General features: G+C 41.6%; 1 protein-coding gene and 1 pseudogene across 1 annotated transcript in view; one reads left to right on the plus strand and one right to left on the minus strand.

Moving 5' to 3' along the window:
* LOC116080124 (keratin, type II cytoskeletal 6A-like) overlaps positions 1-11,319 on the minus strand; it is a 67,022-nt gene that overhangs the window by 37,798 nt on the left and 17,905 nt on the right. The window lies entirely within an intron of this gene.
* Positions 672-10,242, plus strand: LOC116082397 (annotated as a pseudogene).

The following is an 11,319-nucleotide window of genomic DNA, read 5'->3' on the forward strand; positions in this document are numbered from 1 at the left end:
TATAACCAATTGCCTGTTATGCCAAAAATAACTACATATGGCAGATCTGCTCCTTTGTCCCCTTATCACTTGGAGCTCTGGACCTAATGTCTAGGATGATGAATCTAGGTGCCCTGGATACTCCCTTCTGAGATGTGGTTCAGACCCCAAACTGGCCACCTCCCCGAGTGCTCAGAAAATAAACTTCAATCTTTAAAGATTGAATCTCCAAATCTGAAGTGAGTATTCTCAACTTTCACCCTGAACCCAACATGTGGGGCTAATTTTGTAATGAATGTACGATATGCTATCTGTGAGAATTATCCTAGCCCAACAGAGGGCCTCCAACTCAGTCAGGTGCTACTGTAGAATGTTTGGCTGTTTATTAAGAGACTGTGTGAATTTGAAATGTTTCCAGATGGGGTCTTAGATGTCCATAGCAGGCTAACTGAGAAGCCTCAGACCATCTTGGCTGTCAGATATCCTGCTAGTTACTTTTAGGAATTATGCAATTTTATCATCTCGGTTTAGTGGATTTTGCATACTCTATCTTGTCCAAATACACACAACAAAAGCAACGTCCACAGCTTTTTGTCATGTTCAAACCTTGAAAGAAGCCCGGCTGTCTGCAATTTTTAAAGATCATACCAAAAAGTCTCACAATGGCTCTATGCTTCTGTCAGTAACTAGCCATGTGCCCAGAGGTGAGTCACGGCCACCACTAGGCCCATCAAGGAGATCTGTTCTCAAAGGTTGGGCCCAGGTACTACAAATCATTGAAATCCTGTATACATCCCATTCAGAATCTACACTGGTCAAGTATTCTGGTTATGTCTCAGGTGTTATATATGGTCCAGAATGATGAGCCAAGCAGGTGATCTCTTCCTCTAGCTAGACATTCTTTCAATGTTTTTTTTTTAAACCTGAAATTGAAGTACACATACCATACAACTCACCACTTTAAATGGTACAGAGGGTTACTAAATGACAAACTTTTATCTAATGAGAGGATTAAACAATTTAAGCTTATAGAGACATTATGACTGTCTACTCTTCAGGCCCATCAGAGACCTAAGAAGGAATATTACCTCACTACGTAGGAAACACAGGACTGCAGCTTTCAAAAATTATACAAATGACAGAGACAGCTGGCTGCCAAGATAATTCCCAATCTTCTCTAGACATTGGAACGTCCATCTTTAGCTTTCTAGCCTAGAATATCTGACAGACTAGCACAGATTAGGAAGGATTTGCTTTCCCTGTCTTGGCACAGCTGGCAGTCTATTTGCCTGCATCCATTCATCATTTTTGGACAGTATTCTCTCTGCAGATGAATTTAGGGTATTTTCTTTGCCCAGTGGCTAGCTTGCCATAATTTAACCAACTCGATATGGAGGGTTTTGATTGTTGTCATCCTTGAAGTGCAATAAGGTGCTGTCAGGAGTTGACATGTCTCAATGTTAAAGAGCAGGATATTTAATTAATAAAATTTTGTTTAGATGCCATATTCTGTGAATCTGGTGTATTTAAAGACCATCTGTCTATTCATAGCATATCTGAACAAGCAAACATTGCCTGTCTCCAACTACCTATTATACATACAACCCAGGATGTGCACTTCTGTGATAATCCATACCAGTATGTGACTTGACTATGAGTTTGTCTTTGTGACTACTATCCTGTATTTCTTAACACCTCCCCAATAGTTGCAATGGAAGGTACTAAAATGACTGGAACTAAACTTGTGTTTTTAAATGAGTTGCATAGGCAAAATCCCTTTACATGAGTTAAAATACACGTTTATTATGTTGTAACAAAATTAATCTTAAACTTTGTATCAAAATATATAAATTGATTCTAATGAAAACCTTAAATATGTATAAATATATGAAATTCTGTACCAATATAACAAAATATAACCTCAATTCTGTACCAAAATGTAAACATCTCAACGAAAGTAAGAATCTAGCTATATTCTTTTTAGAGTAGATTCAATATTTACTCCTATTTATGTTATTTCTTATAATATTTTTATACCCTCCCTTTTCTTTTCAACCCCCTTTCTCTTACCTTAGGAAGAAAGACAGGTAGAGAAAATGAAAGGAAATAAAAACAAACTCCCTGAATCTAACCTTTCTATTTCTTTTCCTCCCTTTCCAGGAAAATAATTAATTATAGTCATCCTTTAAAATGACACCATATCTATAACCAATAAAATGACCAAAACCATCCATTCCAATTTAAGGGACTGGGATGGTGGCTTCCTAGTAATTGCTTCCTGCTGAATTGGGGAACAGAATTCTTGTTTGTAGACCCAAAGGTAATTGGAAAATATGTTTAAGTTAAAAGAAAGCCATGAGGCATCATTTGTGTCCAGTCCTGATAATCTGAGAAAGTTCAGAGATTAGTTTAAATACTGACTGGAACAGTTGGAAAGACTGGATGAACTGAGGTCACCAGGTATTAGCAGTCATTTCTGAAGCTGTTCTAGAAGTAAGGCTCTGGAAACAGTATCAGTTTGAGGCAGGATGTACCAGGGAGTTGGAACAGTGTGCCTCACACCTCAGTCTCTCAGTACCCTTGAAGGTGAATCCTGTCAGCACTGACACCCTTGCCTTTTATTCTGAAATACACAAACCTTGCACACAATACATATTCATAAAAGGATATTTGTATGGATGAGCAGGGTGCACAGATTAATTAAGGATGATTTTCTGGTCTTCGTTTGAGCATGTGAAAGACATCTGTTTTCTTTAGAATTAGTGTAGATTATATATCAGATTGTAATATCAATTTTATCTATATCATTTAAATGAATGGTATTAAAAGTATTGAGGATTTGGTAGTCAATAAGACCTATTGGCTCTGTAAAGATATTTTTCTATGTCTCATCCAGTCTCGGATCTTTTCTCAATTTCAGGATCAACACATACATTAACTATCTTGTTGATCTTGCCAATCTCCCTTTTTCCTTTTTCTCTCTGTACACAAGATCTTCAGGGGTCTCCCTCTGCTTAGAAAAGGAGTCCATATCCTCTTTTTCTTTCTGGTTAACACAAACCTAGAGCCTCTCTTCCAACACAGCATGCCTTCGGGCGAGCAGTGTGAAGTCATTAACAGTATAGAAAATTCTATCTAACAGTCCACTTTCTATTGAATTTGACCTCTCTCATAGAGAATTTGAAATGCCATTACAAACACTGAATTTTTATCCACCCTCATTTTAATAATTTAAAACAAATGAAAACAGTTAATACAATTTCAAACTATTTATTATTGTTATTATCATTTTTATTATCATTATTATTATTAATTGAGATAGGGTTTCTCTATGTAGCCCTGGTCGATTTGGATTTGCTCTGTAGGTGAAGTAGGCCTCGAACTGACAAGAAACCTATCTGACCCTGCTTTTGTTTCCCACATATAAAAACCAGAGCCCTGGATTTATTTCTTTATTATCTATGTGCCTTTGAAAACATTTATAGAAGTTCCAATTTCTTTTTCCCTTCTTTGAAACTTAATGTCTATGTGGATAAAAATGCTTATATTCCCTTATCTTTATATGAATTAATTTGATATCCTCCCCTGCATTGAAGTTTGTTTAAATTTCCTTTCATTAACTGTATGAGCATATTCCCAAGCCACCATGTATCTGAAGAGAGTTTTTGGCTTGGGCCATGTTTCATGTGCCAGGCAGGCTATGCAGACACCAGTTTCCCTGTGGGAGCTCACATTCAAGAAGACCAGCTGCTTAATGTAGTGTGACATTCATGATATCACAATTCATGATATTGTTTGTAATTTTTTGGCATAGCAGTAGCTTTCAACATCTGTGAGTGGACAGGAATAGGGAGGCAGAGCTAGAAGTTTAGGAGTGAGGGAGTTCAGAGGTCAGAGCAGAAGGGAGAGAAATCAGCTTGGAGGCAGACAGACAAGCCGATCCAGATCACACAGGGTTTTAAATAGTCACAAGTAGCTAAGGCTTTCACAAGGTTAGAATAATTGGGTTAAAGCACTATCTTTATCATTGGGCTCTGAAATTACTGTATTGGCATCTTGTAAATTGTGATCTTATTGATATATATAAACCTGATTGGACAATTAAGCCTTAAGAGTCATGTTTCTACCAGGTAACTAGATGACTGATTGTGGGGTGTGTGGGGTGTGGCATGTAAGTGAGATGATCTTGCTAGCTGGGAGAAAATAGCAGGAGCCCGCTGGGACACAGTGATGTGGCTGGCCAGTACCGGCATCAGAGCTGGAACGTGGTCCGGCAGGGCTGGAGAGATTGAGGGGTGATCTTTTTAATATTTTGTGGTTTTTGAGAAGAATTGTACCAGAGTTTTACAGAAGATATAACACCAATACTCCTAAAATTATTCTACAAAATACAAAAGAAGAAACACTGCCTAATTCATTTACTAGGCCAAGGTAACCCTGACAACCAAACAACATAAAACACAATAAAGAAAGAGAATTAACTAAAGCCAGTTTCCCTTAGGAACATGAATGGAAAACTATTAATAAAATACTGAAAACCAATTCCAAGACCACACCAAAAACATCGTCCATCTTGATCAAGTATACAACATCACTGACATGCGGGAATGGGTCAACATATGCAAATCAATTAGCTGAATCTACCATATAGACAAATTGAAAGATAAAAACCACAGTCTTCCACTCAGAGGCAGAAAAGGCCCTTGACAAAATATTACATCCTTCAAGATAAAAGCCCCAGGTGTATTATGAATACAAGGAACATACCTGAATGTAATAAAGGCATTTTTCTTTAAGCCCACAGGAACATCAGCGTGAATATATAGAATCTCAGGGCAATTGCACTACAATCAGGATCAAGACAAGGTTGTCCCTCTCTACCTCTTCAATACTGAACTTGAAGTCTTAGCTAGAGCAATAAGACAACTAACGTAGGTCAACAGGACACAGGCTGGAAGGAAGAAGTCAAAGTATCTTCTTTACTTGCAGGTGGTATGACACTATACATGAGTGACCTTCAAAGGCCACTTGGAAGCACCTATGACTGATAAGACTTTCAGCAAGAATTGGATACAAGATTAACTTACAAAAATCAGTAACCTTCCTATACACAACAAAAAACTGGCTGAGAGAGAAGTCAGGAAAACAACACCTTTCACAATAACCTCAAATAATGTGAAATATCTTGGGGTGCCTCTAACCAAGCAAGGCCCCTGAGATCAAAACTTTAAGATGCTAAAGAAAGAAAGTGAAAGAGATATTAGATGATGGGAAGACCTATGCTCATGGGTTGGTAGGAATAACACAGTAAAAATGGCCATCCTACCAAAAGCTCTGTACATATTCACTACAATCCTTACTAAAGTTGTAACACAATTCTTCACAGAATTTGAGAGGAAAACTTTTAGCTTCATATAGAACATTAAAACAAAACAAAACAGGATAGCTATAATAAAAGAAAAGTTGGCAGTACCACCATACCTGAAAGGCTTAAGTATATCTTACGATTCATGATTTAAGGAATGTCAGTTTACAGAAGACATGGTCGACAGACACAGTGACCACCGAATGCAGAAATTAGAAGCAATAACGTGGAAAGGCAGCATTGGAAGCATTAAGTTAATCTGGATTCCTTAACACGGGAGTTACTAACAGAGGGGCCAGAGAGATGGCTCACTGATAAAGAGCATGATCTACTCTTCCACAGGACCTGGATTCAATTCCCACATGGCTCAGAGCTCACAACCTTTTGCTAACTCCAAATCTAGGGGATCTGACTTCTTGGCCTCCAAGGGAACCAGGCAAATAAGTGGTTTACATTATTCATGCAGACAAAAGAAACATTCATGTTTTTAAATTACCAGAAGAAAAATGATTGTAGGAGAATTAAAAATTATGTTAGGTTACCTAAGATCTGTTAACTAAATCAAACAAAAAGGAAAAGTATTTACTAATCTGCACAATCAAAATAGTAAAATTAATAATGCTAATTAGGCTATTGAAAAATCAACCATTTCTGTTGTTATATTTATTTGTTTTTACTTTATGCATAGGAGTATTATCATGGCATCAAGTGTGTGTGCCATAACTGTGTCTGATGCCATCAGAGGTTAGGAAGAGATACGGGATTCCCTGGAACTGTAGTCATGAATGATTGCAAAGCGCCATGTGGTTGCTGGAAACTAAACTAAACTCAGGTCTTCTGTAAGAGCAACAAGTGCTATTCACCAGTGAGTCATCTTTAAAGCCCCTTGAACAAGTTTTAAGGTATATATACATATATATGCAAGTATTGTAAGACATAAGGATGTTTCTCTATGTGTATAACAGATCTTAACTTTAGATGTAATATTGAAATACATACTGGAGGTATTACAAGTTTTCTGAGATCTGCTTGCAAATACTAGTAGGTTATTGAGTGAATTGAATGGAAGCATAAAAGCAAGAGGCTGGCTGTGAGCTGCTTGTCTTAAAACTGTCACACAAGTGTGGGACAAATGTGTGGCTGACTTTTCCATCTGTCGGAAATGGGCTCTACAAACAACAGGTTATATATACTTCACACTCCTAATCACCTCATATCAGCTATGGTCTTTGCATTAGCATAGTAGGACAGTAGGTCTCCAGTATCTCCTTGGGAGAGAAGAGCAGCCGGGCAGAAAACAGAGCTGGCAGCACATTCAGCAGGACATGCAGATCTTTTCTTAGACTTAGTGACTAGCTCTGAGACACAGTGAATGAAGAACTGATTAACTGCACTCAGATCAGGCCAACACTAGATGCAGAAGCATTGTCCCTGACTAAAGGAAGCCAAAACTGCAAGCTGAATGATTCATAACATTTTCAAAGAATGTAGGTGTTACCTCTTTGTTTGTAAAGCCCTGTTTTCCCACACAGCAAGCTCACATTCAGAGACCAGCCCAGCCTATTGGTGCCGTATATAAGCTGCTCCTAGCACGACACACTCACCTGTTCCACTCTGCCCTGTCTCTCTCCACTTCCCAGTCTTCTTATCTCCAGGGACCATGTCTAGCAAAACAACCATCAGGATTTAGCAGTGTGTCCATGTGCCATCCCTTGGGAAGCAGAGGTTCCCAAGCCATTTGTGGAGGAGCTGAATTTGGCAGCAGGAGCCTCAATGATGTGTGGAGCTCCAAGAGGATCTCCATGCAAGGGGGCAGCTTTAGGATTGAGGAAAGCTGTGGCAGCCGATTCAGAGGAGGCTTCAGCTTTGGAGGAAGAGCCGACAATGGCTTTAGCTTTGATGCTGCAGAGGGCATTAGTGATGGAGCTGGTTTTAGTGGTGGCTTTGGCAGAGCTGGTTTACCCATATGGTCCCCTGGAGGCATCCCAGAGGTCACCATCAACCAGAGCATCCTCAGCCCTCTGAACCTGCACATCGATCCCACCATCTAGCAGGTCAGGACTGAGGAAAGAGCAGATCAAGACCCTCAACAAGTTTGCCTCCTTCATCAAAAAAGTGAGACATGGTCCTTCCTAGATTTCCCTCTGTGTCTACAGTGAATGGCAAAGACAGAGGTGGAGAAAGAGGCTTCAGGCTTGGCTCAGATATTGCCTTTGTTTCCAGTTGATTCTTAGTCCTGGTTTGTGTTCCTCTTCAGTTAGACTGGCATCCGGACATCAGGGTCAGAATTCTCTCCTCCAGAGGTTGTTCCATAAGGGTATGTGAGCCCAGTGGACAGGCTGACCTGAGAACTCACAAGACATTCTATTGTAGTGAGATGGAAGTGTATGTATATGTATATGTGTGTATTTATATATCACCTATATATCATATAGTGCAGTTGAGAGGCATTTCAGCCTCACTAAACTGAACCACACTGTAATGTGCTGTTGCTAGGCTGTCAGGGCCCTGCATGAGTGCTTGGCATTCTGTAGAGGGGTGGTGTTGGAAGCATTACTCTGTATTGTTCCTCTCAGGTCCAGTTCCGTGTACAACACAGAATGGTTTGACACAGAGATCCTGAGAGGGGAAGCAAACCAGGGTATGGGTCATAAAAGAATGAAACTCAAACTTCTCCCCCTCACATTTGGTCCTTCCAGGTTTGATTTCTGGAGTAGCAGAACAAGGTTCTTCACACCAAGTGGGCCCTGCTGCAGGAACTGGGCATTGACATCATAAGTCCAGAACTGGAGCCTCTACACTGACTACCTTTTGAGAGACCTAGGCAGCCTTCTTGGGCAGAAGGACACCTTGGAATCACAACTGAAAAGCATGAAGGACTTAAGAAAAAGGTTGGGAACAGAGATGAAAACATAAAATTATTGGCAAAGAGAAAAAAGCTGGGGGGAAGGAAGAATATATGAAGTTAGGAGATAGAAAAGGAATTAATTGTTTAATTAAAAAAAGAATCGCCTTCTAGCAAGATGTGGATATGTTAGAGAAATGGCATCTTGGTCAGAGGCTGCCATTGATGTCATCCAACTGCTGGCTCCAATGTGACACACCCACTTATAGATGTGACAATGAAGTCAACGAGCACACAGCAGCAGAAAATGAATTCGTGACCCTTAAGAAGGTGAGGTGACAAGGATGGCTTTCTCTGCTGAAGGACAGAAATGGCCTTGTATGCCTGGGTCATTCTAGAGACATGTAGTCATGGAGACAGAGGGTAATGGTCTGGGCAAGAGAATTAACCTGATTCCATGTTGTTCATGATTTCTTCAGGATGTAGACACTGCCTACATGAGCAAGGTTGAACTGCAAGCCAAGGCATCCAGTCTGGCAGATGAGATCAACTTCCTGAGGGCTGCCTTTGATTCTGTAAGCCCTGCTTGCCTCCATTTCTCACTCACTACCCTACCTATTCCATTTATTTAATCCCGTGTGTTGGGAACCTCTGTGATCCATACAGACAGAGATGAGCATTGCTCTTTCTGTTCTACAGGAGCTGATTCAGAAGCAAACTCACATCTCAGACACATCTGTGGTCCTCTCTATGGACAACAACCGCAGCCTGGACCTAGACAGCATCATTGTTGAGGTCAAGGCCCAGTATGAGGACCATTGCTCAGAGAAGTTGGGCTGAGTCTGAGTCTTGGTATCAGAATAAAGTGAGTGTTGATGTGGAGGTTGATGAGGATGCCTGGATCACTCTGGGGTTCATAAGAATCTGAGTTCATTAATGGAGATCCTCTAAACAAATGCTGGGGTGTTCTAATAACAACAGTGTTGTGCACTTGGGTTATAGAATGATGATCTAGTGTAAAAGAAACAGAATCCAGAGGTAGATGCAAAGTTTCCATAAATGTGGTCCATGGCTCTCTGTTTGAGCTGTACTCTCAACAATGATCCTCGTGAGACACTAGAGAACATTTTCACATCCTTAGGGAACTACGGAGTCTGTGATCTCCTAATGCTTCTCTTGAGGAAAAGCCAACACATCCATGATAGTGCATGCCACTTGGAGGTGTATTTGCCTCTGTATGTAAAAACTCACATAAATATTCTCTGTTGCATTGACCTTCAGTATGAGGAGATGCAGGTCACAGCTGGCAGACATGGGGATGACATGTACAACACCAAGAAGAAGATTGCTAAGATCAACCGCATGATCCAGAGGCTAAGATCTGAGATCAACCATGTTAAGAATCAGGTCAGATAAACAGAGAAATGCAGGGCTTGCTGGCCATTGTTTCTTGCTCACTGGAAACCATGATCTGAGGTTCAAGTACCTCAGAGTTTCACATACCAAGACTGTTTTGTTGCTCTATCTGCCTAGTGTGCCAACCAGCAGACAGCAATTGCTGATGCTGAGCAGCATGGGGAGATGGCCCTTGATGATGCCAGGGGCAAGTTGGAAGGGCTGATGCATGCCCTGAAGAATGCCAAACAGGACATGGCCTGCCAGGTGAAGGGCCACCAGGACATCATGAATGCCAAGCTGGCCCTCGATGTGGAAATCACCACCTACAGGAAGCTGCTGGAGGGGGAGGTGTGCCGGTGGGTAACTACATCCTCCAACCCCTGAAGACACTTCAGTGTCCTTTTTTTTTTTCTTCACAGCTGTGGTGCAGTCCACCATGTCCAGTGGCTATGGCATTGCAGGTGGTGCCAGCAGCAGCACTGGCCAGGGGGGAGGCAGCAGCTACTCCTACAGCAGCAGCCATGGCTTTGGAGGTGGCTTGAGTGCTGGCAGTGGCAGAGGCATCAGGGGTGACCTTGGCTCCTCTGTTGTCAGCTTTTCTACCTTCAAAAGCACCATCAACAAATCCTCTGGCAGGAAGAGCTACAGGCACTAAAGTTACAACCAGCAGAGCTTGTCCCTGATCCCAGATGCCCTAGCTGCAGAGACCTGTGCTCAGAGCTCTGTGGATGGGGCTTCTCCTCCCTGAACCCCACCTCTGCTGTCTGCTTGTGTCTGAGGAAGCTGGGTCTTCTTACTCTTCCTTTTGTCCTTATAGGTCTGCATTCCTCAACTTCCATTTGGCATGTTCTGAACTCCCATCATACTTCACTCATATTTGATACTCATTTTGTATTTGGTGTTCAGGTCCTGCCTACCTAGCTCTACCTCTGAGGTGCCTGTGAAAGGGTGTCTCTGTCCCCTTCATTCTGGAAATATTGTCTGAATCCTATTCAGGAAATGAGCACCTCCCTTTTAGGTTCCAATGACCCAAGAAACCCCATCTTTCTTTATATTTTTTTTTCTGATTTTAAATTAATTTATTTTTTCACACCATATTTTATTCCCTGGCCCCTATTCACCCTCTGACTGTTCCACATCCCATACCTCCTCCCCAACCCCCTGTCTCCACGCGGATGTCCCTATCCTCCACCCCACCTGACCTCTAAACTCTCTGGGCACTCTAGTCTCTTGAGGGTGAGGTGCATCATCTCTGAATGAACACAGACCCAGAAGCCCTCTACTGTATGTGTGTTGGGGGTCTCATTTCAGCTGGTGTATGCTGCCTGTTTGGTGGCCCAGTGTTTGAGAGATCTCGGGGGTCCAGATCAATTGAGACAACTAGTCCTCCTAGAGGATTGCCCTTTTCCTCAGCTTCTTTCAGCCTTCCCTAATTCAACAACAGGGGTCAGCTGCTTCTGTCCATTGGTTGGGTGCAAATATCTGCATCTGAGTCTTTCAGCTGCATGTTGCCCCTTTCAGAGGGCAGTCATGCTAGGTCCCTTTTTGTGAATGCTCCATATCCTCAGTAATAGTGTCAGGCCTTGGGATCTCCCCTGGCACTTTGGGCATGTCGCTGGACCTTCTTTTCCTCAGACTCCTCTCCATTTCCATTCTTTTTTTTTTTCCTTCTTAAAAGGGGGAACCAAATACTCACGGAAGGAGTTGCAGAGATTAACTATGGAGCAGGGAC

The sequence above is a fragment of the Mastomys coucha genome, unplaced genomic scaffold (assembly GCF_008632895.1).
Source record: "Mastomys coucha isolate ucsf_1 unplaced genomic scaffold, UCSF_Mcou_1 pScaffold11, whole genome shotgun sequence".
NCBI classification, from domain to species: Eukaryota; Metazoa; Chordata; class Mammalia; order Rodentia; family Muridae; genus Mastomys; species Mastomys coucha.